At 34.1% G+C, this 26796-nt stretch overlaps 1 protein-coding gene across 4 annotated transcripts in view; it reads right to left on the bottom strand.

Moving 5' to 3' along the window:
* The window catches only part of LOC134854776 (trace amine-associated receptor 8b-like), a 65225-nt gene that overhangs the window by 35743 nt on the left and 2686 nt on the right, over positions 1–26796 (bottom strand). Inside the window, exon 1 of one of the 4 annotated variants that reach the window (XM_063871135.1) lies at positions 1149–1355. The exons of 1 other annotated variant lie outside the window; for it this stretch is intronic. The gene's annotated coding sequence lies outside the window, so the exon portion shown is untranslated. Of the gene's footprint in view, positions 1–902; positions 974–1148; positions 1356–26796 lie in introns of those variants that run through there. 2 more of the 4 variants (XM_063871148.1, XM_063871160.1) reach the window with 2 other exon arrangements.

Below are 26796 nucleotides of genomic sequence, written 5' to 3'. Positions count from 1 at the left end.
GACCAAAGATATCGCAGAAAAAAAACGTTTGGTAGGCTCACAGAATGAGAAAATATTGGTACCCGATCGAGTATTGATACTCAATGTACCTGATTGGTACTCAAAAAAACTGTACAAGAACATTTAGAAAAAATAGGCTCACAGCTTGGTATCATATGAGGCTAATACGGCATCAGTTACGCCTGCACTAAGGGTGATTAATTTTAGAGCAGTCGCAACCTTTCTTGGATTTAGTAGGATTTAACGTAGAGTTGAGCACTCGACCCCGTCCCCCCACAGGTACTGCGTGAAGAGTTCAAAGGATTGAATGTTTTTTTTTTGGAGTTATTTGACCAAAACTAGGAACAAAAAAGCATGTTGTTCAAATTTTCTACCAAAGTAACGCATATAGGAAAAAGGGGTACAAGTTCGCATCCACATCCGAGACGAGGTTAAACAGATAAGCAACTTATTAACGGAAAAGTATACGGGAGCTGGGAAAATCAACATGGTCGACCTAAAAAAATATCGACAAAATTTCCATGTTTTTTGAGAATCCGCCCCTCCCCTGGAAAAATCCCTATAGATCCGCCTCTTTAAAACAAGTCAAATTAATGTACCTACATCGACATCGTAGCAATAATATATGGCAGTACAAAAAGAATTAGACTGATTTGTTTTTCCTACGAAAATGTGTTTGACTTAGCATCATTTTCGGGAAAAAACGAGACCAAATTGACCGCTAAAATTGAAATAAGATAATACTTTTATGAATCATCATTGAATTAATTGAAAAAATATTTTGATTGTTGAAAGGTTATAAACTAAATACATTTTTTTGAATTGCTGCAAAAGGAATTTAAAATAAAAATTCCGCCCCTTACTTATAATTGCGCTGCCAGTTAAGAGTTATTAAACCATACCTTCTCACAATTAGAGCTCTCTTTTATTTCTGAATTGTTATAACGAGTTCAATTTGATGGCTTCGACCAAAAAAGACGAACAGAGCAAAACAATGTATATTGTAGTTTTCTTAATCATTGACAATGGTAAAGATTTATAAAATCAGAAAATGGCAAACGAATAATGATAAAAAGAACTTGAAGAAAAAAAAACAGGAGAATATTTGTGTATGTGGTCATTTATAAAATTTGTTGAAAACAACAAACCTGAACACTTTTCAGTCAGTTTTGGGGGAAGGAAATAATATGTGTAATTTTATGACAAGTGTTTTCGGTTAAAACCCACCATATTAGGGAAGATTAAAAAGTCCGTGAAGAACGGTGTAAAGAAAGACCAAACGAATTTTGTGGTGCATTTATTTTTTTCATTTGAGAAGCTAAATAATTTTAAGTATGCTGAGTTTTGCGTTCTACGCCAATTTACGCACCACTTAATTCGCTCATTTTACTGCTCAAGTTTTTAATCAAAACAACCGCAGGTAATTCTTAAATTATTTTGTACACCTCGCTCAAAGATGAACAAATGTTTGATGACATGTAATTGCTGATAATATTATGAGCTACAAAATAGTCTGTAAAACAATTTTTTTGAGTTTATTTGACATTTATCAATTTTTTGAAACAGCGGACAATTACAGCCAGCTTAAGTTGCAACAAAACCTTATGTAATTTTTCTGAACTACTAAACTCGCGACATCTGAAAGAGGGGAAGAATAACTTTCTCCTCGATTCGTTTTTTAACGTTTCAGGTAAAGTTTTCGAACCGCTTTGGTCGAAACATAACACCTTGACCCGGGAATTGACACGGACGCAAAATGAGGTGCCGCAAATAAAAAATAGAAGGGGTGATATTACATATTGAAACCTTCTGTAAATCATATATCGAACGTCAATAACAAAATTTAAAAAAATTCCCAAAGATCGATGAAAAGTCGGTTTAAAATTTTTGGGTTTTTGTATTCTTTCTTGCAGATTGAGCTCGCGCTTAGTTCAAACATTAGGCACATAAGAGTTTAATTCGTGTTTGGCCGTAAAAATCTATTTTTACTGAATCAAATTTATTTTCAAAACTTCTTCAGCGAGAAATCGAGGGTAAAGCGTCAGGGCGTTAGAAGTGAGCATCTCAGTTTCAAGGAAGACCAATGTCTATAACTATCTACGCTCTTTCAAATGAAATGAGTTGAAAGTCAACCACGCTTCTGAGTGTGAAACCTAAACTTGATCACTTTCTGTCATCATTTATATTTTAGAGGGCCCAAGTGGATACGGGAAGAAGTATGAGGCTAATGAATAAGGAACAAAAAGCAACAATTTGAGTTGATGCAAAGTTGGGGCTAATTCAAACCATCAGGGGCAGATTTAGGGGGGGGGGCGACTCCCTGTCGACCCAAAGGGATCCGACCCCCTGCCGACCCAAAGGGTCCCCCTTTGGTACGAAATCCATTTTAGGCCGACCGACCCTAAAATTTTTCTAAGGGCGCCTTTGGCGCCAATATATACTAATTTTGAGGGGAGCGCGCGGCATAGAAACGCGATTTTTTTGGTCCAAATTTTCCAAACCAAAAAGTGCCCAAAAACGGCTTTTTTGACCTATTTTTTTTTAATTTGCCTGCGGCGCAGAAAATTTGGCCAAAACAGCGTCTTTTTAGTGCTTTAAAATCCTAGATCTGCCCCCTGGATACCGTAAGTTAAGATTCGTTACACTGTCTCTTCGTTACGACATCTTAGTTTCGCGCAGCTCCTTACTTTAATCCCGATCCTTATCTTCAGTAATATACTTCGTCTTTTTTTCTGGGGTTTCACTTTCTGTTTCTTTTGAGGCAATGTTTTCTTTCAAAAAATTTTGTGTCAAAATGGAGCAGCCGCTTACGATTGACTCTATCCCTTCGCAAAAAAAATGAGTATAAATCAGCAGTTTTTACAAATGTTACATGCGACTTATCAGTTTGTTTCAGTTTCTCACTAACTGTCAAATCTCAGCGTTGTGTTACTACCTCCTGTAGTCTTCGACTGCTTTTTGTTCCGACTTTCGATACGAAAGTAACGGAATATTTGTGCTCGGGGTGGGTTTTTTTTCTTCAGACAAATTTCGACTTTTTAACTAGCCATTTTTGACAAAATTTTTTAAGATCATTCGAAAGGTATTGTTGTCCTGAGCTCAAATTTGAAAAGATATTTCACCTGTGATCATTTTTCGTAAAGTTACGGGGGTTTAAAGATTGCCATTTTGGCCAATTTGGGACAATTAACGCGCGATATATTTCGCGCTATTAACGCGTAAGCGGAGAGTTAATCCGTCTTAGAAATCGTTCCAAATTGGTTAAAAGAAGCTTAATTGCCATAATTGGTTTGTTATAAGGAGCAAAATCTATCCTTTTTTACTTTATATGGCGTGTGGGGGGATGATTTTCATTAAAAATTTCACATTTAAGAAAAAAATATATGATACGAGCAGTCTTGTTTTGTTAAAAAATTATTTATATTGAGCCTATGAAAAATTGCTTGTTATACAGTTTCATACTATGAAAATTGTATGACTAGAATTATTTTCAAAATTAGCGTTTATTCTACAATAAAAAAGTTTCATCTAAAACTATGCGTGTTCGAAGTTGATAACCTATGATAATAAAGTTTAAATTGGTTTTGGGAGACTAAAATCCAGAAAATGGATGACGCATTTTTCGCGTTGAAAAATTTCGAATAAAGTTCAAAAAAATTAAACTTTGCTTTCTGTCGCAAAAAACGAAAAAACAGAAACTAGGGAAAAATCTAGAAATTTTGAGCAAAAAAATTTCATACTGCGAATAATTGCTGCTACTATCAGCGTTATCCTAAAATTTTTTGGATTCGTCAAATGTTAGTTCAGAAGTGTAAAGTTGGATGACGGGTCAATTCTAAATTACCTAAAAAACTATATCAAGTTTTGCATCCCTGCCGCGTAGTCAGCAACACACGATTTTGTTTTTGGGTGCGTTTGGTTTCAGCAATTTGTCAGATCATTAATCTGAATTATTTTCTAACCGTTTTAATTATGTTAAAAAAGTCTTTAGGAACTGAGTTTTCTTCAGATATTTGCCAGGTTAGTTGAAGTATCATTCCCTTCCCGGGTTGAGTTCTCGTTCGAGGTGCTCACTTTATGTTTCGACCATCTCGACAGAAAAATGTTATTTTTTGACCGTATTATCCTAAAATCGGCCTGTTTCGAACTTCTCGACCAAATTTCGGCATGTTTTGACCGCTCTCGACCGAAAAGAATGTACTCGACCATGTTCGAACCAAGCCAAATATGTGTCGACCCAAGCAAGATGTGTTTGAACGTGATGTACTCGAAAAAAAATACTAGACACAAGCAAAAATTGCTTTTGACCGTTCTCGATCAAAAAAAATGTGCTCGACCGTGCTCAACTTTAGCAAGATATTTTTCAAACGACCATAAGTATTGTGCTTGACTATTTTCAAGCGCTCGAGCAATATTGAGGTGATTGAGCGGGTTGTACTAGAGTCAAGTTGCAACCGTGAAATTTTAGGCTAATTTGGTTTTTGTCTGAAAGCACATCCAGTTAAAACAATTATCGCATGCCAATAGGCACACATGCTAATCGCTACAGACTTGGTTTAATAACTAAGTATTTTACCAGAGGCTTCAAAACATTGGCAAAAATGCGGGAAACTTCGGAAGCAATTAAGCGCTTTTTCTGAAGAGAGAAATTAACAAAAATTGGCGTCGATTTGTCTGAAACTGCTTATTACGCATATTGCTCTTCTTTCCATTGGCTTAAGCATATGTTGTTAAGGGCAATGTCCGCTTTTATGTCGCTAATTTTGCTGTTTCGAATGATCGCAAATTACGCGTGAGAAACACGTGAATTTTTAGGCAAAAAAAACTCCACTGATGTATGAGGTTGAAGAGGGTTGAGGCTTCTATATGAATTTTTTCCGATGGGCACCATCGAAAACCTGGAGCAAAGGTCATCCTATTGACACTAAACTGCGTTATAAATTAGCCTTGAAAATAGATTTTCCAATGGGCTGAACTCTTCGAGATTTCAAACTGTAACGCAGCTAAAACTAAAAAGGATATACGGTTCGTCGATGATTTTAAAATGTCGATTTATCACTAGAAGTTTATATGATTTGCTTACACAATTAGTCATTGTTCGGCTTTCGAATGCGTTTTTTTTTCAAAATCTTGCATGCGGCGCAGAAAGTTCGGTCAAAATGGGGACTTTCTGGTAATTTGGGAGAGCTCAGAATATCAATTCAGTCTACCTAAAAAAAGCTCGACCAACTTTTCAAATTTTTTTAAATCCGCATCCCTCGAAAAAACTTGATCCGCCCCTGGACATCATAGTTGAGCTCGTGGTGGTTTTTTTTTCTCCAGTCTAATTTCGACTCCTTGATTTGCCATTTCTTAACAGAATGTTTTTTCAACATCTGGACGTTGACATGCAAGGAAGTTTTTTAAAAAAAACTTCGGAAATAACTTTGAAATTTTCATTATTTTTTGATTTGTAGAAACTTGTGCAAGCTTTGCACTAATTCATAGAATCAGTCTTGTTATGATTATCAGGTTCAGTTTAATAAAATTTTTTTGAATTTAAAATTCATTTCGCATTTATGACTGAATTGAAAACAATTGCAAGCATACTATTTTCTTAAACGTTTAATAAAAAAAACGTTAAAGCGATAATTTCTCTTTGAAGTTTAAGAACACTTGTTAATGGAAAGATTCATTTGTAGTCTTTCCAAAAAATGCGTTTTTCCAAAAATTCTCGCGCAAAACTGAATAAGGCGTTCTCAAATTGAAATAGTGTTTCCAATCTAAAATGTCACTAAAAATGCAACTTTTTATGTATAACTGCATCTACGCACCGTCAGAAAAGGCTTGAAACTGTTACATTTTTGACCCTTCTGAAACTTTTTGGGCTATATAAAAGGTCTATAAAGGTGCCTTAGTCGCCAAAATATACTTCTGCGAGTTTTGAAAAATTAGTTGCACCATATTAATTCTGGTGAAAATCTAGGCAACTTTCGTTCTCTTCATTTTTGTCTAATCTTAACCCAATTTTAAAAAAACGCGTTTGAAGTATCAAATTTTGTTTGTTTTGTCCGGTTAATTTAACTCAGATAGACCAACTTAAAATCTTCCACCCCAGCATTTAATTCGCATTAATTTTGCAATGCGCTGCATGTAAAATGCTCGATTCTGATTGGCTGAAAATTTCTAACTTAGAACCAAGTTAACATCCTCCCTTTTTTGGTGGGGGGGGGGGGAATGTTAACTTGGACCAACCTTTTTTGTGAAAATTTGAAGCAAAACGTTGAAAAATTTCAAGTGCTACGTTGTGAATAATACTCTTACTTTTTTCCTGCAACTGGAAAAATTGCCATTGACTGTTTCTAGCTGGAAAAATTGCCATTGACTGTTTTTAGCCATTGACTGTTTAAAATTGCCATTGACTGTTTAAAATTGCCATTGACTGTTTAAAATTTGTCAATTTGGCTACTTTGGGTTAATTAACTCTCGAGCAAGCGACCATTTAAGCCGAGTAAGCGGCCTCGAATACGCGGCCATTTACGTTCGAGTAAGCGGCTGAAGAAGCAATATATTTGCTGTTAATAAATACGTCAACGTAACTAGACGCTAATATGTGGGGTAGTGAGTTAGGTTCGAGGTTTAACTCATAGAGTAATTTCGGATAGGGTACACCGTCTGCTCGTCACGCTATCTTATTTTCGGCCGGATAGATTCGTGCAACTTCTTAGTCTAATACCGATTTTGCAAAGCGCTGCATGTAAAATGCTCGATTCTGATTGGCTGAAAAATTCTAACTTAGAACCAAGTTAACATCCTCCCTCTTTTTTGGTGGGGGGAATGTTAACTTGGTCCAACCTTTTTTTGTGAAAATGTGAAGCAAAACGTTGAAAAATTTCAAGTGCTACAGTGTGAATAAAACTCTTACTTTTTTCCTGCAACTGGAAAAATTGCCATTGACTGTTTCTAGCCATTGAATGTTTAAAATTTGTCAATTTGGCTACTTTGGGTTAATTAAATCTCGAGCAAGCGACCATTTAAGACGAGTAAGCGGCCTCGAATACGCGGCCATTTACGTTCGAGTAAGCGGCTGAAGAAGTAATTTATTTGCTGTTAATAAATACGTCAACGTAACTAGACGCTAATATGTGGGGTAGTGAGTTAGGTTCGAGGTTTAACCCATAGAGTAATTTGGGATAGGGTACACCGTCTGCTCGTCACGCTATCTTATTTTCGGCCGGATAGATTCGATAGATTTCAGCACTTACAAATAAGTGGGTTGTTAGTTAGATGGATCGTGATTGGTTAATATTAAATATTTTATAGAGATAAAATATCCAATTTATAACCAAATAATAAATATAGTTTATATCTGGTTCCACCCATCCGGGGTTTACAGAGTTTTGAATCTTAGATCTTCTATGAAGGTAATGAAGGATGGATGTTGGTCGTTTTTCTTTGGCGAGCATCCTTTCCTGTTTTGTTCTTGGAGAAGAAAGCTCCAAGAAGTTGTAGTCATCGATAGGAAGTTGTTAGTTATTGTTTGACTAAAACTATGACTGTCAATGAAATCAATCTGATTTCGAGTTGGTTTGCTATGATCGTCTGTTCTTGATTGGTTGTGGAAAACTGTGTTTCGATCCGGTTTGGGAATGGCGTGAAGATCGTGTTTGGAGGGGATGCCTTGTAACTCGGATCTGTACGTATACTTGAACATCGAGATGGTCATTGACCTGATTCAGTGAAGTCCTTTTCTGCGAAGTCAAGTCGTACTCTAAATCCTTTATGAGTCGTGATTGTGAGCGGCATGTCTGTTGTATTTAGCCATCCTGTAGGTTGAGTGTGATGGGATCGTCTAGTCTTTGGATGCACGTTTTTGTGGTTGTTCGTGATCTATGTACTGCATTATATAATTGACATTTTAAAAATTATTGTTAGTTTTATTTTTTAGTTATGATTTTGATTAATTCTTTTCGCAAAAGTGTTTTAGTTTTAGTTCAGTTATTTTTAAGAATTACTCACACTTGAGTAACTCTTGTCAAAAATAGTGATATGGTCACAAAGCTTGGATGTAGCACGGTGGGTAAGCCCGGATATAGAGCGTGCTCAGGACGTCCTCTCTGGTGGTTAGGCCAGTAAGGGGAGTATGATTTCGTGCTGGTTCTTTAAGGGGTCCTGTTTTGTGTTAACTTTTGTGCTATATTATTTTTTGTTTTCCTTTTGTTTCGTTGGTTGTGTCCTTTTCTCAAAAATCAAATTGTTTTTGGTTTGGGTTTGTCTTGCGACTTTTTGGTGTTTTATTGTTTCTTTTTTAGAATTGGTAATAGTCCATAAAAGAATAATTTATCCAGTTTTAAGCTGGTTTAATCCGGTTTGGTCACCGTGGGTTTTCTTTTCTTAGTCATGCTTTTAGTTTATGGTTTATGGTGTTTAGTAAGCTGCATTGGTTAGAATGGTTATTATATAATTCCTTTCCAACCGGGTTAAAGGAAAAGTGGAAACTTGTTAATGCTTGTTTGAGTTGTTGTTAGTGCAAACTTAAAAGTTGAATTCAATATTTTAAGCAATTCTTCGTGGGCGAGCTGTGCGATTGTGGATAGAATTTCCGTGCGTTTGAACAGAAGTTTTGAAAAGGTTAGTACTGCATTTCATTTTATAAATTTACTGCTTTTAAGGTTAAATTTTACTGCTTTTGGGGTTGAAAGGTATAAATTGATTTTCATTGTATTTTAAATTTACTAATTTTGGGGAAATAATTTAGAAATGAATTTACTACTTTGAATTAATTTTTACTTCATCATTTAGTGCTGTTGGTTTAATAGAGTTTAAAATGGAAAACAGAATTTTTTTATTTTTATCAGTCTTTTCTTGTTTTGAAGATGATCGTGATGTGAAGGCTAAAGATAATACAAATTACTGAATAAAATGGTTAGTTCGATTTTGAATTAATTGTTTGAAAATTATTAAATTCATAAATACCTTTAGTCGTCTGGGAAAAAGCCGTGAAGGAAAATGTCGTGAATAGCGTCTGAGGTAGTTAGTAGTTTTGCTAGTATTCGTATTATATTTTTAGTTTGCAACAGTGGCCAAAGCAATTGCAGTGCTTTGATGGTTTTTAGTTCTTCGGTGCCTACTGCAATTTCATGAGGTGTGTTCTGGATTAGATTATGAATTTTATGATTATATTTAGTGTTATGGATGAATTCTAAAATGGGTACTTCTATGGGTTGAATATATTCATGCCGAAGGATCAGAGGTCGGGATTATTCGTCGTTGAAGGTTTTCGTGAGGGGACAAAAGATATACATTTGAGTGACGGGATCATAATTCCGGAGGATGCCTTGGAAGTTAGTATTTTTAATGCAATACGTGAAGTTTAGAAAAAATGGTGAGCTGTATTTGGAATTAATGAACTGAAATCTGTGGTGAGGTTGTCGTGATGGTGTGTGTAAATGAAAATGGTTTTGGATAAAGCGATAGTAAGTATAAGTATGTGTTTGCTTAGTTCTCAACATAATGTCGTGTGAGCAGTGCAAATCGCGTTCTTTTGGTGTCAGGAAAAGAAAGGTGAGTGAAAATGTTTGAAAATTTTCATGAAATGATTCATATGCTTGGATGTCTGATAGGGCTTCTGAAATAATGTGATCATGCTTTTTATCTTGTATGTTAAGTGTGAATATGTATGATGATTTAATAAAAAAAACTTTTCTGTGATTTGTCTTGATTAGATCTGATGATATTATGATCGTAATATTCAATTGAATAGTCGTTAGCGCGGGGTGCAAGAATAATTTTACTAATTTTTTATATCCTACGTATGTAAATTGTCGGGGAGTGAGTGCTGTGGTTAATCTGAATAATTCGTCTTTATTCCTTTCAATATCGATAGTGGTGTTATAGAGTGGTAGCGTAAGGGGATTAGTGAAATTATAATAAGCTGTCCAATGAAGTGTGGGTATTAATACATGTTCATCTACAAAATGACGTGGTTCAGGGCTAGAGTCGGATTGATTCAGTGTATATTGGGGAAATAAAGGTAGGGTTATTTGAAGAAAATTCGTAGTATTGGTGTGGTCTGGATGATTGATATATTCTCGGGCAGTTCCAGATTTGGATGGGAATGGATGATTGGGGAATTTACGTTTAAAAGTTCTATAAGCACGGTTAGTACTGTTGGATGATTCTGTGGAAGTGGATGAATGAGCTAATGATGGAGTATAATCTGAAATTGGTGTGGGTGTTGGTGGATTTTATGATGTTATTGTTGATGATAATTGGTGAATAGTGAGGGTGTGGGGAGATAGCAATTGTTGTTGGAGTGTTATGAAATTATCTTGTTCTTGGGAAATTTGGATATTATCAGGGGAGTTGTTGGTGGCGCGTTCATTATTGAATGGTGAGTATGTTGGGGTTACTTGAGAAGGAGTGTAGGGAGATGTATGTTGGCTATGGGATTGTATAGGTCGGAAAGGGGGTTTTGAGAAGGTTGTTGAGCTGGTCGGGGTATGTGTAGAAGGGGATGGTTCTGAATCGGCGACTTCGTCGGGGGTTTCAATATCAGAATTGTATAAATTGTGATATCTGAGTTTGAATGTTTCATATATTTTATTGATGAAATTGTGATTCGGAAAAATTTATGGATGGGTTTAATTTCAAGATCTGACATAAAGAAATGTTTTCGTTGAATGACAGTCGGAGAACATTCAGGGCTTAGCCATCTAACAAACGGTCTGGTTATGATTATCAGGTTCAATTTATCGGAAGTTTAATTTTCACGTTCCTTTCAGAGAATTTTTAAAGCGTAACAGAGAGTTTATAAAATGAGTTCATTTAGGTTTTACGGTTGAATTGAAAAAATTCAGACAAGTTTAAAAAAATTATTAGCGACAATTTTTTTTTCATTGAAGTTTATGTAAACGTTTCATGTTTAATATTTTCAAAAAATTTACTCACGGAATTCTGTATTGTTCCAAAAATAGTTCCAATAAAATGGGAAGTGTGTTGAAACAAAAGTTTTCAAAAAAAAAACGAATAATGAGATTCTTATGTTTTTTTGAAGTAATGTTTCCATCTTTATTCAGATGAGTTTCTTTTCTTTTTTATCTTAATTCAGACAGATTTATTTTCAAAAACGTCGATATGGAGGAAAATATTATATAAAAATAGGGTTAGATAAGGAAGTTTGTGACGATGCATTGTACATCCTGAATAGCTTAATTGTGTTTCTAATTATGTTTAAAATTAGCTTGTGTTTACTCTTGTGAAATCATTATTGTTTTAGGGGTTCCGTAGCATCCACGTCAGTGTTTGGGGTAATGAACAGTGTATTCCGTTGAAATTTACTGTAAAAGAAGAAATGAAGAAAAAAGGGATCTTGCTAACTATTTCCCCCCTTTTGGACCTTGTTAACAATTCGTAATAGTTAACAGGATCCGAAAATTAAAGGTTTAGTTGTTGAACTTGCGACAACAATCCCTTCGCTGTCTTGATTTCCATTCGCAAATCTGATTGAGGCATTCTCAAATTAAAATTATTTTTTCAATCTAATATGTCATTAAAAATGTTTTTTTTTTTGTTTAAATACATCTACCACAACTGAGGATGAGACAATGGTTTGAAAATGAGCTTTGAATCTGTATATTTACAACAATCAGACTAATATTTCTGACCATCCATTTCTAGTTTGCTCACTTTTAATTGATTAAATCAGTGCACACTTATGGATGCAACGTGTTCAGGCTTACTGAACTAGAAAAAGCAATCTATAAGAAAATTAGATGGATTACTAAAAAATAACATGAAAAATTGTCTGTGGATAAAATTTTTTTTGCTTGATTACACCAATCCAAGATTTCAGCTGGAAAAATCAAAGTGCTTGCATAAATTTTTTTTTTAATTTTGAAGCCCCTACACCTCTATTTGTAAACGAATTTAATTTTGAGTTTCATAGTTATCCATTACGAAGTCACACTGTGCACTGGATAGGCGCAGAATTTGGTGACTCTTTGATCAGTCAAAAATCACGTTTTAGAAACGCGATCCTGGTCTGAGTTTTTCCGGCTCCGTTGACATTTTTTTCGTTCGTTCACGGAAGAAACAAAAAAATGTTTTTTTTTTCATTCATAGATTAAACGTATGCTTCACGATATGTGTTCTAACGCCAAATCTACGACAAAACAACATGAAAAAAACTCATTTAAGCATTGCACTATTGATTGCTAGAATTTGTTTTCGGGCACTTATTGGGACTTATTGGGTTATAAAAAATGACAAAAAGCAAGTTCGACGTCACTAAAAGTGATGTTAGACGTTATTGTTTTAAAAAACTAGCAAAAATTTCCTCAAAAATTGTTAAAGCCAAACAAATTACATTCACAAATATTTAACATATGTTGTTTACAAAACAATTTCTGAATTTTTTAAAACAAATTTGAAATAATCAAATTATACCTTTGTGAAATGTCCAAATGATTTGCATTTAAGAAAGCTCAAACCAAGGAAAATTGATGTCTTTAAACAGTTTTATGACACGATGAACAATCACTTCTAATTTCACTTAATTTTAGTTTGGCATTGACGTTCCTGGTAAGAACGATCACTGCTTTGCCCTGATGTACGAGCAGTCTGTTTGCTTCTTTTGTTTTTATACTTCTCGCTTGTACTGATAATTATTCTCAAAAGTCTGTCTGTGTAAAAGTTGAAACAAAATTAAAAATTTTCATGTATTAGAAACCTACATTGAGAAAAATGCTGGTACTATTTTCTGGAAACAGCAAATTTTCAATGAAAATAGGGGTTGCATAAAGGCAAACTTTCAAGGTGGTAGATTTCTACGGCTATCTTGTATTTATAAGTCAAAAATTATTGTACACTATTTAGAAAAAAAACCTCGTATTGAATGGAAGATCCCCCAAAATACAATGTTTTTTTTTAATGCAAAAAAGACCAAAAAGGTTTTAAAACATTTTTTTATTCATATTTTTTCAAATATGAGACATGTATGAATAGTTTTTTTTCAATATTTGGAGTTGTATGACTTGCTTTTTCCCATATACCACGCAATCGTAGCTTTCTTGCTTCTTTTTTAAACTCCAAACACAGAAAGTCCGAATAACAAGTTATAGTAAGTCTGAATAAGGAAGTTATAACGATATTTAAAATCTCATAAGAAGCCGCAATAACATATGCAAAGATTAACAAAACTGCTCGCATCAGGGCGAGGTCCTGAATGTTCCGGCTGCCTCTTAAGGTCTATGGAGCAGTAATAACATGAAAAATTAAATATAAAAAAGTGAAGAATAAATTTTTAAATTTGAAATTTTTGCGGAAATTATCCCCCCATTGTAAAGTACAAAGTGATAGATTTTGCTCCTAGTAATGAATCGATTAAGGAAAATAGTCTTCATCAATCAATTTGGAAAAGCGCGAACGCTTTTAATGCGTTAATAGCGCGAAATATATCGCGCATTAATTGTCCTAAATTGGCCAAAATGGCCATTTTTAAACCCCCATAACTTTACGAGAAACAATCACAGGTGAAAATATCGTTTCAACTTTAAGCTCAATGCAACAATACCATTCCATTCGAATGATATAAAAATGGCTAGTTAACAAGTGGAAATTGGTTTGAAGAGTCGGAATAATCAATTGAAAATAAGATACAGTATTATCATAAAATTACTCAACTACTTAGAATACTGGCAAGATGTATTTTTTTGCCGATCATAAATCATCAGTTTTAAGTAAGAAAAGTGCCTGGTACTAATCAGAAAAAAAATATGTTTCCGCTGAATGCAAAAAAAATGAAAAATATTTTAATGATAATTTTGAAAATTGGTGGCTTTTTCCCGTCCTTTCCCCGAATTTGAAAGTTTCTATTTTCATAGTGTTATTTTAACTAAACGTATGATATTACGAGATTAAGTAAGAAGAACAAATATCTTGACAGTAGCTAGTTTGTTCACCAATGCAAATTTTATTGCATTATGACAATATCAAAATTGGCTTTTCAAAATTAAAATTCAAATGTGGAATAGAAAAAAGAAAAAAAAACGTTTTAATTTGCGACCCGAGACATGATTTTTGTGGACAATTTTTGAAACTTACTCTTTTGACAGTTTTCGCTTTTATGCTAGTCGTATTTTTCCGATAGCGTATTTTTGAAAAATTTGCCTGCAGCGCAGAAAAGTTTTCACAAAACAAATTATACTTTTTTAGGAGAGCTCGCAAAATCAAATTGGTCGACCTAAAAAAAGTCTTCGAAACCACCCCCCCCCCCCCCTCCCATAGAAAAACTTCTGCGCACGCCACTGTATATATCTTTTACTCATTACAAAGAAATCTGAAATCCGAATAATTTTGCCAAAAAATGTAAAATCTACCATCTAGTGAGCCTCATGGTTTGACGTGATTGGACATTGTTGTGATAGGAGAGCCTCGAATTTTTGCCACCATTTTGAGACGGTCAGATGAAGTTGCAATATTCGATATTACGCTTGAAAAAAGTTATTGAGATCTCATTAATTAATCCCCTTTTTTGCAGAAGACGATTTCATACTAAATAAAAAATATAGTTTGACCTTTGAACTATTTCTTCATAGGGGTGGTAATTCGTTATTTGATACAATAGCGAGGAGTGGTAAAAGAGACTCGGCTAATAGGCTTGAAAAAATTTTCATCTCGCCATCAGTAGAAGTGGAAAATTCTTTTTTTTTTGTTACCTTTGTTTGAGATCCGCAGTCAAAATAAGATCGAATGACCATAGAATAGATCGACAACTGAAATGGGAAAAAGGTTTCTTCTCAAAAAACAACCTATAATAATAAGGCATTTGTTATTTCAGCAATGACCAAATATCTAATTTGGAGTTAAAATTGATTTGCATTTTATGTGTATTCCGTTTTCCCTTTGGGCTCTTGCACTTCTGATTAAGTTCCACCTACTCATAATACATATTAATACTTTCGGCAGTGAAACCAAAGTTGTCAATTATCACGGGATAAGAGTCTTAGATCTCACCTAGCAATCAAAAACAACCAACTGAAACTCTGAAGTCGCCCCTGGCCAAAGACAACCAGCTATGTACACCCAGTCAAAGACACCACCCAGCTTCCTACCTTATAGGGAAGCCAATTAAATAGTTCACGAATCTGCCATGTAATGGAAAATTTCATCGGGGCTGAGCATGCAAATGTGAACAGAATAACTAATGTCTATTTTAAAATGACTTCAACAAATTTTTTAACCAAACCAGGAAAAAAATTATGAGAGAGGGTGGGATGGTGGTGGTGGTGGTGGTGGTGGTGGTGGTGGGGGTTGGGGGGCTAGACGTTTTTTTCATCACAGAGATTCGAACCCTGGCCACTCAAAGACCACCCAAAGAACTTGATGGCTGATCAACACTGAAATTTTTCATTTTTCTTCATGTACTTTTAGTGCGAGTGTATTGCAAACTAGCTGTTTCAAGAGAACGTCAGAGTGTGATTAAGCGCTGCAATTATCTAAGAACTGCAAAAATTGAAATACATAGTTATAATTTTCACAGATTCAGTAGTGCCTTATATTGAATGATTATGGTAGCTGAATAGTTGGAAAAAGAGTGACAAGGACAGTCGAAGGGGCAGATCTAAAATTTTCTCGAGGGGGAGGGGGCGGATTTTCAAAAAGAATTCGAAAAAATTGTCGTTCTATTTTTGAGGTTCACCAAATCGAATTTGCAAGCTCTTCCAAAGCAAAAAGTAACTTTTTTTGCATATTGTTCTGCGCCGCAGGCAAAATTTTGAAAACACAGTCCAAAACAGGCGTTTTTAGTTACTTCTTAGAAAACTTTGACCAAAAGTTGCTTTTTTTTTGGCTCTTGTCAACCAGGATAGTCGGTTGGTGTGCAAGTAGCAGAGAAACGTCCGACCATTTTCTTAAAAAAGACATTTTTTAAAGACTTTTTTAATGAAAAAACTCATAAAAAACGAAATTTTTTTAAGTTTTTTTTCAAATGAGTGTAGTTTTTTGTGCGTGGTGTGATGAAAGGATCTGACAAAAACGTGAAGTTTAGTTATACTAAACAGTCACAGAAAAATATGCATATCCGAAAAATAAGCAAATTTGTCACAAATTAAAATGAAAGAACATAAAATTTTCGTAAGTTGCATTATTTTTTTGCAAAATATTTTCAAGTTTTTTCAAGTTTTTATTATTTTTTTTTGTAGTTCAAAATGGCGCTGAAAAATTAAAAACCATTTTTGCCGCATTCAAAATAAAATCTACGTGGCTTACCTCTCTGTAATAAACCTATTCACTTGTTCAATTGCACGAAGTTAGACTAAAACTATTTTTAAAAAATCAAACCATTTTTCCTCGCAGTTGGGACAATTTTTCGAAAATTTTTCAACTTCGTCGATTCAAAACTGGAAGGTTTTTTCGAAAAGATTTTTTTTTAACACTGAAATGAAATTTTCAGTTCCTTAATGTCCTCCAATTCACGACTGAAATGTCTTTAATTTGACACTTCAATCGACTTATTCCAACAATTATTTGAGGTACCTGACTTTGCGTAAAAATAACTAAAAACGTATCCAAACACTGCTGCTAGTTTTTGATAGCGAGTCACAAACAGTCTTTGAAATTGTTTCTTACAAAATGGCTGTGCCACGAAATGCGTTCTTTGCTTTTTAGGAAAGCTCGCAAAAACAAAATGTCAATTAATTATATTTTAAAAAAATTGTTCTACAAATGATTCCCGTGAAACTTTTTGTTTCAGTTTTTCATTAATCATTTCAATATTCACAATCGATTTGAAAGATAGTTTCTTAGCGAAATTAGTTTTATTTGCCTAAGCCTCATGAAATCAAGTGTTTGCCACAAAATCGAGAGATGGGCAGTATCGGAAGTTTTTTTTCATATAAAAAAACCAAGACACAATTTTTTTCTTTTTGTCGCCTCCTGTAAAGTTTCTGTTATTTGAACAATTGCATAAGCAAATGAAAGTTTTTTGCAAAAACCAATATTTTATGCTGATCGGTGAAATGGGTGTTTTTATTGTTGATGAGTTTCCAAAACTCCGAAGGCGTTTGGTTAGCTAATATGTCTGTAAAAGTTAAGACTATCCGCTTTACTAGATTTTTGAAGGGAAATTTTGTTTACACTTTTATATGTCGACGAAAAATGTCATAACCTTCAGTTTTACTCCAAACACGTGAGAATTTTCAAAAAAAATTGTTCAATTTGAAGTCATTGCAAAAAAACTATGATTTTTTTTGTTGAGCTGTTGTGTTCTTTTTGATTCTTGCACACTGCAGAAGTTTTTTTCTTTTATAAAAAGTAAATATCGGGTTTTCTATTGTTAGTTTGTAAACTCATAAATTAAGTAGACTTTTTGTTCTGCTTTTGGTTGCAAAACTGTATTCAACGCAATAATCAAAAGCTGTTAAAAATGCAGATCTCATTCATGGAATCAAAATATTTTCCAAAGCAATTTATAAGGGTTAAAAAGAAACTGTTGAAATTTGGTACAATATTTTGACGGCGGGTGGAATGATTGAAGTCTTAAAATTTTACTCAAGAGAAACTAAAGTTTGTTTTTATGGATGTGCTAATCAATTATAAATGTCACTCTTTCGAGTTTCAGTCCCTTCTGAAAACCACCAAAAAACATTTGGTAAACAGCAAGTTGTTTTCAAAAAATAAAACAAAATTAGCTGAATTTATCCCATGTCAAATATATCAGTGGTCTATGAACATCATTTCATGCTTAAAGCAGATACATATACTTATCGCTGATTTATTTTTATCGCTGATTTGTTTTTATCGCTGATTTATTTTTATTATTTGACGAGTGTTCCGATATAGTCGCGAAAAAGCAATAAACTGAACAAACGAGAAGGAGATTTTTTTCCTGAATTTCATTAGAAGTTCTCTCATGTGTGGAAAGTGAGCCCATAAATTACCCTATCCAACGTGAAAATAATTATCCATCTGCTTTGATATTTAAACATCAAAAAAGCTGTTGAAAAAACCAAAGGTTGAAAAAGTTTTAATTATCATTTTTTATGAATACCGCTTATGAATGCCTGAATGGGCTGGGTTGAGGTTGGAAGCTTTCATATTACTTAACTTCCGCTAACAACCGTGTTTTTGCTTTATCAACAGTTCCAAAGCGCTCCGCCTTAAATGTTACCATGGTGACTTTTGGAATGCAAAGAACTACAAGGACTACAAAGGGCTTATTTGAATCAAAATGATTCGAAAAAAAGTAGCTTTTGAATAGAACTATCAGAAAAAACTTGATATATTACCATCAACTGAGTATGGATTTAGATTTCAAAAAGTTAAGCTGAACTTTCTAAGACCTTTATATAAAGGACTTGTCAAATGTCTGTCAACAGAACAACGTAGCACTGTTTGCCGATGTCTACGCAGTATATACAAAAATAAAATTGGAATGGATGAATATAATGAAGATGATATAAGCGAAGTTGCAAAGTGCTTTTTACAGGATAAGTTTGTTAGAGGATTTTTTACAGCAAAGAAAAAACAGCCACCATGGAATTGCTAGCCTGGTTAAGGCTAAAAAATTTCAACTTCAAAAAACACATGAATAAAGCTTCGAAAGGGCAGCTAAAGGTTGTTCGATGATATCATTTGCTAATCACTTCATGTGTTTTTTCAGCACAACTTTTTTTCCCGGAACATATAGAGCATGTAATGCAATAAAAAATCAATATAATGTAATGATCTATGAGTCAGCTAGGAAGCCACTCTTAAAAAGATAGAAAACTAGAAAGTACTCGTACGGTGGAGTTGAGATACATTTAGAGTACTCAAAAAGTTGAAACAAATTCGAGTGAACTATAAATTCTTTCTGGTGCGAGAATTAGATGTAATTGAGATAGTAGTAGAAGTTGGGGCTGAAGTGGTGGGAAAGGGTCCCTGCAGACCCCCAGGTTTTAAGCTAGGGAACAAAACATCCAGTCTACAAGCTATGTAATAAGATAGGGAATAGTTTTCCCTGTGTAGTAAGATAGGGAATTGAATTGGTAAGGTTTCAGTGTGATGGCAAGAGAAGTTTGGATTTTGTGGAAATGTCTAGTTTTTTCGCTAAAATCTGGGCGCGCGGTATCTAATTGATACAAATTGTAGAATGAAGGTATTAGGTTATGTTTTTCGGTTCATGGTAAGTCCAAGTTGCGCAAAACTTGGATTTCTTATCAAAAAATTTGAATTTTTTTCAAAAACTTCAAAGAACGATAAGATTTGATTTATTTGACTTTTTTTCATCATTTTATTGGATAATTTTAGAAAAGTGCTCTATCTACCTGAAACTATGCTGAAACTAATTTGAAACGCAGCTGAAACTTACGAAAAGTTGGAAAAAACGTCAAAAGTTGAAAAACGTTAAGTTCAAGTCATCTGATTTGACTCGGGATCTGTCCAAATCCTATCATTTTATATCTACTTTGATGATGCTTCTTTTTTTCTAGAAGGTTTTTTATGTTTTAAAAAATTTTAATTCAAAAAATTTATATTAACATTGATTTTGAAGTATTGGTGAAAACTTCCATGATTCAATTCTTGGATTTTTATTAAAAATTAATCCAATTCATTTGAAAGAGACATACTTAAAATCATATATACAATTCCAAATTAATCAAGTCAAACGTGATTTCTGAGAAATTTTCAATTTTCTGCTAATTTACAATAAACACAAATTTTATCCAAGTTTTTATCACAATTATCATCCTAGATTCGTCTACGAAATAGATTTGGAGGAATTTTCCATGTCAAAATTCAAAAACTGTATCTTTTTTTTAACAAAATTGATGGATGTGTGCAATTTTCTAATAACCTGAAGTTGTTTTTTATGTTCAACTGTTTTAGTCCTCAATGAACCTTGATATTTCTCAAAACTATTTCTACAGCAGAACTTTGTAGTAGTTTTTCTTTAACAATTCAAGAATATATATAACTTGAACGCAGCTTTTTGCTTACTGCTTTATCAACTTTCCTCTAAGAAACAGTTTCTGCAAGACTTTAAGCACTAAAAAGATAAATTAGAGGCAAAATTGTATCAATCAACGATCATTTTTGTTTCAAATTTGTAATTAAAGGAAATCTGCTCGAAAACTTTTAATTTTCCATATTCTCACTTAACTCATTTAACGATAGTAACAAAAACCCGATGAAAGTTTTATTGATGTCTGTAATTGAGAGTTTTGGATTTCGATTTTTTCTTAGGTTATTATTCATAAACTAAAATCAAGAACAGTTTCCTCAAAATTCAAAAACAAATCAAATGAATTTTAACATTTTTCTCCTTTAAACTCAAATTCAGCATATTTTTGGTTTCTGTTGATCTACCATCTCCCAATTCGAGTTTTTTTCCAATCCAATTTGAATAATGTTTTTGCAATTTTTGCATTGCTACCAGGTTGGGAACACCATTCTTGTTCTTGTACCACTGCAAAAAGTCTTTAAGCACAGTCATTCCGTTTTTCTGCGAAGTCTCTTGTAAGTAATTGTAATTATTTAAGCCAGAGGGGGTAAAAACTTTGCGGTGGTACAACAACAAAGATGTTGTTCCAAACCTGGAAGCAATGTAAAAATGATTCAGTTTTATCATAATAAGGGGATAGATAAGTTAAAACTGGGATGTAAACTTCCGAATCTAGCGAACATTCGTCTACATAAATCTACAAATTATAAATTTTATCCATTTTGCGAAAATGATACAGATTTGTGTGAAAAAACACGAGAGGATATGAGCAGCAGAAAATACCATGCAGTGTTTTGTTGGTTTATTATAAAGTTGGGGTAAACTTAAGATACGATGCACTGATTTATATAATTTCTTTGTAATTTAATCTTTTTTCTCAAAAAACTTAATTTTTTGAAGTTTCAGTAGGTTTAAGCGAAGTTTTAGGTAGATAGAACACTGTTCTGTTTTATGTTTTATCAATTGGGATCATGCAAGAAAATAGTTAATAGATCGAGTTAAACCAAATCTTATCTTGTTTTGAAGCTTTTTTTGAAAAAAACTCTAATTTTTTTTTGATAAAAAAACCTAAGTTTTTGCGCAAAAACTTTTACCATTCACTTACCATGAACCAATCAACATGATATAATTCCTTCATTTCAAAATCTACACGTATTACACCAATAAATTTTACCAAGTAGGTAACGCACGAGATTTTTGCGAAAAAACTGTATATCTCCACACAAGATCGAAAGTTTTTTTTTTTACCATTCTCTTACCATCACACTGAAACCTCACCAATTCTATTCCCTATCTTAATGCAATGGGAAACCTATTCCCTATCTTAAAACATAGTTTGCAGACCGGTTCTTAAAAATATCAATATCGTGTAATGAACTATGACATAGCTAAATGACACATTAAAAATAGAAAGCTAGCAAATACTCGTATGGTGGACTGTTTTGCTGGAAAATTCGAAAGATGCTCGAGAGAAATATAAATCTGTGTGGAGCGAGAGGTAGATAAATACGAGTTTTTAATTCTCGTAACGAAACTAATGAGACGATCTTGTTGAATAAAAAAAAACATTATGAATACTTAAGTGATTAGGAGATACCAGATACCATCAAACATACAAACCAAAGAAAAACAGCGAGGCCGAAAAATTGTAAATTTACGAAACCGCGATATTATCAAAACATCGAAAACATAGATTTTGATAATTGTACAGTTAGATAAAGAAACTTCATAGACAGGGCTGGATTTAAGGGGGGCGGGGGGAGTGGACGCCCTCTACCCCTGTCAGGGATTCGACCCACTGCCGACCCAAAGGGTCCCCCCTTTGGTACTTTTTAAGAAATCCATTTTTTGCCGACCGACCCTAAAATTTTCCTAAAGGCGCCTTTGGCGCCAATATATACTAACTTTGAGGGGGAGCGCGCGCCAAAAAAACGCGATTTTTTTGTCAAAATTTTTCAAAAAGTGCCTAAAAACGGCTTTTTTGACCAGTTTTTTCAAAAAATTGCCTGCGGCGCAGACAATTTGGCCAAAACACGGACCTTTTAGTGCTTAAGAAGAGCTCGGAAAATCAATTTGCTCGACCTAAAAAACAAAAAAAGGCGTCAAAGTTTTCGAAAATTTTTTGAAATTCCGCCCCCCTCGAAAAAATCCTAGATCCGTCCCTTTTCATAGACATTATAACGAATGACTTTTTGGACTCATTTTTCCATACAAAGAGACATCTATACAGGGGCGGATCTAGAATTTTCTCGAGGGGGGGCGGATTTTCAAAAAAAAATCGAAAATTTTGACGACCTTTTTTTTTTTTTTTAGTTTTCGACCAAATTTTTGAAAAAAAAAACAGTAAAAAAAGGCGTTTTTAGGCGTTTTTAGAAAAAATTTAGGGTGGGTTGGCCGAAAATGGATTTCTGAAAAAGTATCAAAGGGGGGACCCTTTGGGTCGGCAGGGGGTCAAATCCCTGAATGGGGGGGTGGGGGGAGGAGGAAGCGTCCGCCCCCCCCCCGCCCCCCCATAATCCGCCCCTACATCTATATTTGTGAAGACAAACACTTTTTTAATATGTTATGGCAAGTTTTCATCCTTTTGTTTTGTTCTCTTGGCCATATTTTTTAATTGCTAACCAATGCTTAAAACTGATTTTTGCTTTGGTTCTATTTTTTTAATCAAGTTTTGCAGTAATTGTTGCTTCTGTTCTGTCTATTTGAACTAAATTGGTAAATCATGCAGATACCAACTGATATGATGATGCACTTTTGGTAATCTCCCAGGCCAAAGTGAACTGCAGACTTAAAATGTCATACAATGTTTGGTTAATCGTTTCTAGTTTCTGGTTTCTGGCTGGAAAATAAAATAAAAATTATAGATCTCGTCAAATCAAGATGACTGATTTTTTATTTTCATTTTTCATGTCATTTCGATCAATTTGATGTTGAGCAGTGATGAAGTGGCTATATGGCATTTTGAGCACGCGGAGTTAACATGTCTGAAAAGATAATAGAAAAAAGCAAATAGGACTCAATAACGGAGGCACAACACCGGTTTGCTCTTATGTGCTGGACATCTCAAATATTCGTCCTATTCTTTAAGGATAAATGGTGTTCTTTTGATCTGCGTCAAATTTCTAATTAAGAAGGCCACGAGTGAACAGAACGGAAGCAGATTTCAACAAGATTTGGCAACCCTTTGGGAAGTTATTATTACTTTTCATCGGTCAAATAATACAAGACTTCTCGCCCATTTTTTAGCCATTCATTTTTGCATATCCAGTTTTCAAAAGCTTTGTGCCCTTCTGACGCTCAAGGGACCATGATGATGTTGAAATGAGAGTACGTGCAAAAAAGAGCAATCTAAAATGTCACAATTTTCAAAAACCCGAACAGTTGATACTTTTGAAAGTTTTGAGATGATAGAAATATCAGCTAATTTTCAATTTCCTAATAATTTTCAAAAACTGCTCATAAAGGTCGCCTCTCAATTCAGTCGTTTTTCCCTTAGTTTTACAATTAATCCTAGGCTTAGTCTTTTTTGTTCTAGTGGCTTAGTGCTAGTAGCTGTTAAAAAACTGGGCAATCATTAGGAGCATGAGCTTAGAAGCTTTCGAAGCAATAGAAGCATCCCTTCCGTGGACAAAACTTTTTGTTATAATGACATGAGGTGAATTTCCAATTACATTCAACAAACACAAAAAACTCCCCTCCCCTCTTCTCAAAAGGTAAACTATAATTTCCTCAAAAGCTCTAAAGGAAGCTAGTTTATGTTCCGTGTTCCGTTAAATTGTGCGATGGGCTAATGATTTTATAACGCTTTCAGCCTGCGTCATTGCTGTCAGGTAATATCCGCTTTTGCCCTTGAAAAAGCAATGAAGCGTAGATATTAAGAATCAAATCAGTTCACAATTTATTTACAGTAAAACGAAAAATAAACTTCCTAACAAGTCTGCTTGTATCAAGACGAAGCCCTGATTGTTCCGACAGCATTTTAAGATCTACGGAGCAGTGCTCACTTAAAAAAAAGTGAGTTTTTTTTCTAAATCGTCCCCCCACACGCCATATGAAATACAAAGTGATATATTTGGCTACTAGAAACGTAGCAGTTATGACAAATAGCCTGCTTCAGCCAATTTGGAATGATTCAAATAAGACGGATCAAATCTCCGCTTACGCGTCTATTGCGTGAAATATGGAACCAGTTCTAAACTAGTATTTATAAACCAATTAAATTATTGATAGAGATTCACTGTAAAATCTTACTAACTAACCAATCATATTCCATCTCTAACATCGACACTTATTTGTAAGTGCTGAAACTACTTGTAGTTTCAGCACCAGAACAATTTGAATAAAACTTTGAATACAGTTGTTCTCCTTCTGGATAAACTCCAAGAACTAACTCGCATAAACCAGTATACACTAGATCTATTGAGACTAGGAGATAAAAGAGTAAGGTTAAGATTGGTATTAGACTAAGAAGTTGCACGAATCTCTCCGGTCGAAAATAGGGTAGCGAGACGAGCAGACGGTGTACCTTATCTGAAATTACTCTATGAGTATAACCAATAGGTCATAACTCATCTGGAACGCAAACATTAAGTAGGATTGCTGCACAGAAAGCAAACCGATTCACAATTAACCAGTATGATCACGCTATTGCACGTTATATGGAGCATACACATTTAGAAGACGACGAAAAAACTAATACTCAACTTACTGAAAATTTTTTCAAAAATCACAAAAAGTCATTGAAATTATCTGCATGAAAAAAAAATTTGATATTATGATTATTTCTACAGCACTTCGGGAAACCAAAGCCTACGACTCTTATTTTAATAATTTTAATCATTTCTCACTAATTTTCAATTTCCTCACACCGAAAGAACGTGACTTACACTGCTCGCATCAAATAATGTTACGCACTAAACAAACTCACACATACACTTATTATCAATTTACTCAACAACACTATATAACTAATACACCATCACGAAACCCACAACACCGACTCAAATTTATTAACTCTAAGTATACTTCACCATTCTTCCTAAACTTCACCTACTGTAAAAAAGACACTAATATGCAAGGCATCATCCGAAACTGCGACCCCATAAGACAAATGTATATATTTTGCCCACTAACCAAATGTTTTAACGTCGAAAAATTCCGCCCACTAATTATCTTCCACGAATATATACAGCCCGTCGAAGTCCAAATCCTAGGATATATTCAAAACACTAAATATAACCATAAGCTTTATAACCTAATTCAAAACCCACCGCATGAATTCTCATTAAGTAGTGAAGAGCACAAGATCATCAGAGCAAACGAGCTTCTATAGCCTCTTCCTCAAACTAATTACGTCATCCGCTTGCTTGCTAAACTCCTAACATCATCAGACACAATTCACACTAATTTCCCAATTGGATTTTTTGCCGACGACGACCCTTAGTAATTATAATTAAGTATTTTTAACTAATAAATTTCAAATACAACTTACTATTTCTTATAAATGTCTCACTTTTGTTTTAGATTTCACCACTCAATTATCTAAAACAAGTAAAAATAAATAAAAATTGTAAACTCTTTTCTAAAAACTTTTTAATTCATTTTAACAATTGCAGTATTTCAATAAAGCAGTAAAATTTACCCTTAAATAGCAGTAAGTTCATAAGTTTATTCCTCTAAAGCATTAAAGTTTACCTCAAGACAGCAGTAATTTCATATAGTTAAATCCATATAGTAGTAAAATTAACATTTCTATGTAGTAAATTCATAAGAAATTGCAAATAAACTAAAGAGTACTAACCTTTTTACAAGAGACCATAAAAATATAGCCCACTCCTGGCCTCACCAACCAGAGGGACGTCCTGAGCATGCTCTATAGCGCTATGTGACCTACAGTCTATGTTTGAGAATTGCTCTAGTGTGAGCGAATCTTTAAAAATAAGCAAACTAAAATAAAACGCTTTCGCGATAACCATTAATAATAAATCATACCTAAGACTTAACTAACAAAAAGTAATTATATATGTAAGACATATGCAGTACGTAAAGATTTCTTTCTTAGAGCCCAAGGACCGAGCAGCAAAGGAGATGACAACCCAAATACATTCCAACTCTGAAATGGGAAATCCAAAAGTCACTACCCTCAAAAGATTTTAGATATGGACTTAATATCGCAGCAAAGGAAAACCATTGAACCAGACCAATGGTCATCTTGATGTTGACTACACGTACCGATCCTAGTCACTTGGCACTTCACACGAAAAGACAAACTTCACCCTGCACGTAGTCTCGCTCTAAACCTAACGAAATCGGTACATCTTTGCATCGATCAGCAGTCTTGACACAATCACCCAAGACTACCAAGATTAACGAGACCCATCTTGAAACACAAACGAAACAATCTTCCTCCTTCTAACACAATTAACCACACTTCTCCTCTATCCAAGAAGTCAATGCTCGCAACTTCTAAAAAAAACTACACCAACCGTCCTGCACAACATAAAACATTTAAAAACTAAAAACTCTCTAAGCCTCGGATGGGTGGAACCAGTTCTAAACTAGTGTTTATAAACCAATTATATTATTGATAGATTATCACTGTAAAAAATTACTTACTAACCAATCATATTCCATCTCTAACATTGACACTTATTTGTAAGTGCTGAAACTTCTTGTAGTTTCAGCACCAGAACAATTTGAATGAAACTTTGAATAAACCTTCTGGATAAACTTCAAGAACTAACTCGCATAAACCAGTATACACAAGATCTATTGAGACTAGGAGATATAAGAGTAAGATTAAGATCGGTATTAGACTAAGAAGTTGCACGAAT

Source organism: Symsagittifera roscoffensis, chromosome 1, assembly GCF_963678635.1.
Source record: "Symsagittifera roscoffensis chromosome 1, txSymRosc1.1, whole genome shotgun sequence".
Lineage (NCBI taxonomy): Eukaryota > Metazoa > Xenacoelomorpha > Acoela > Convolutidae > Symsagittifera > Symsagittifera roscoffensis.
The sequence above is the reverse complement of the archived record's forward strand: the minus strand, read 5'-3'. Positions and strand labels throughout refer to the sequence as shown.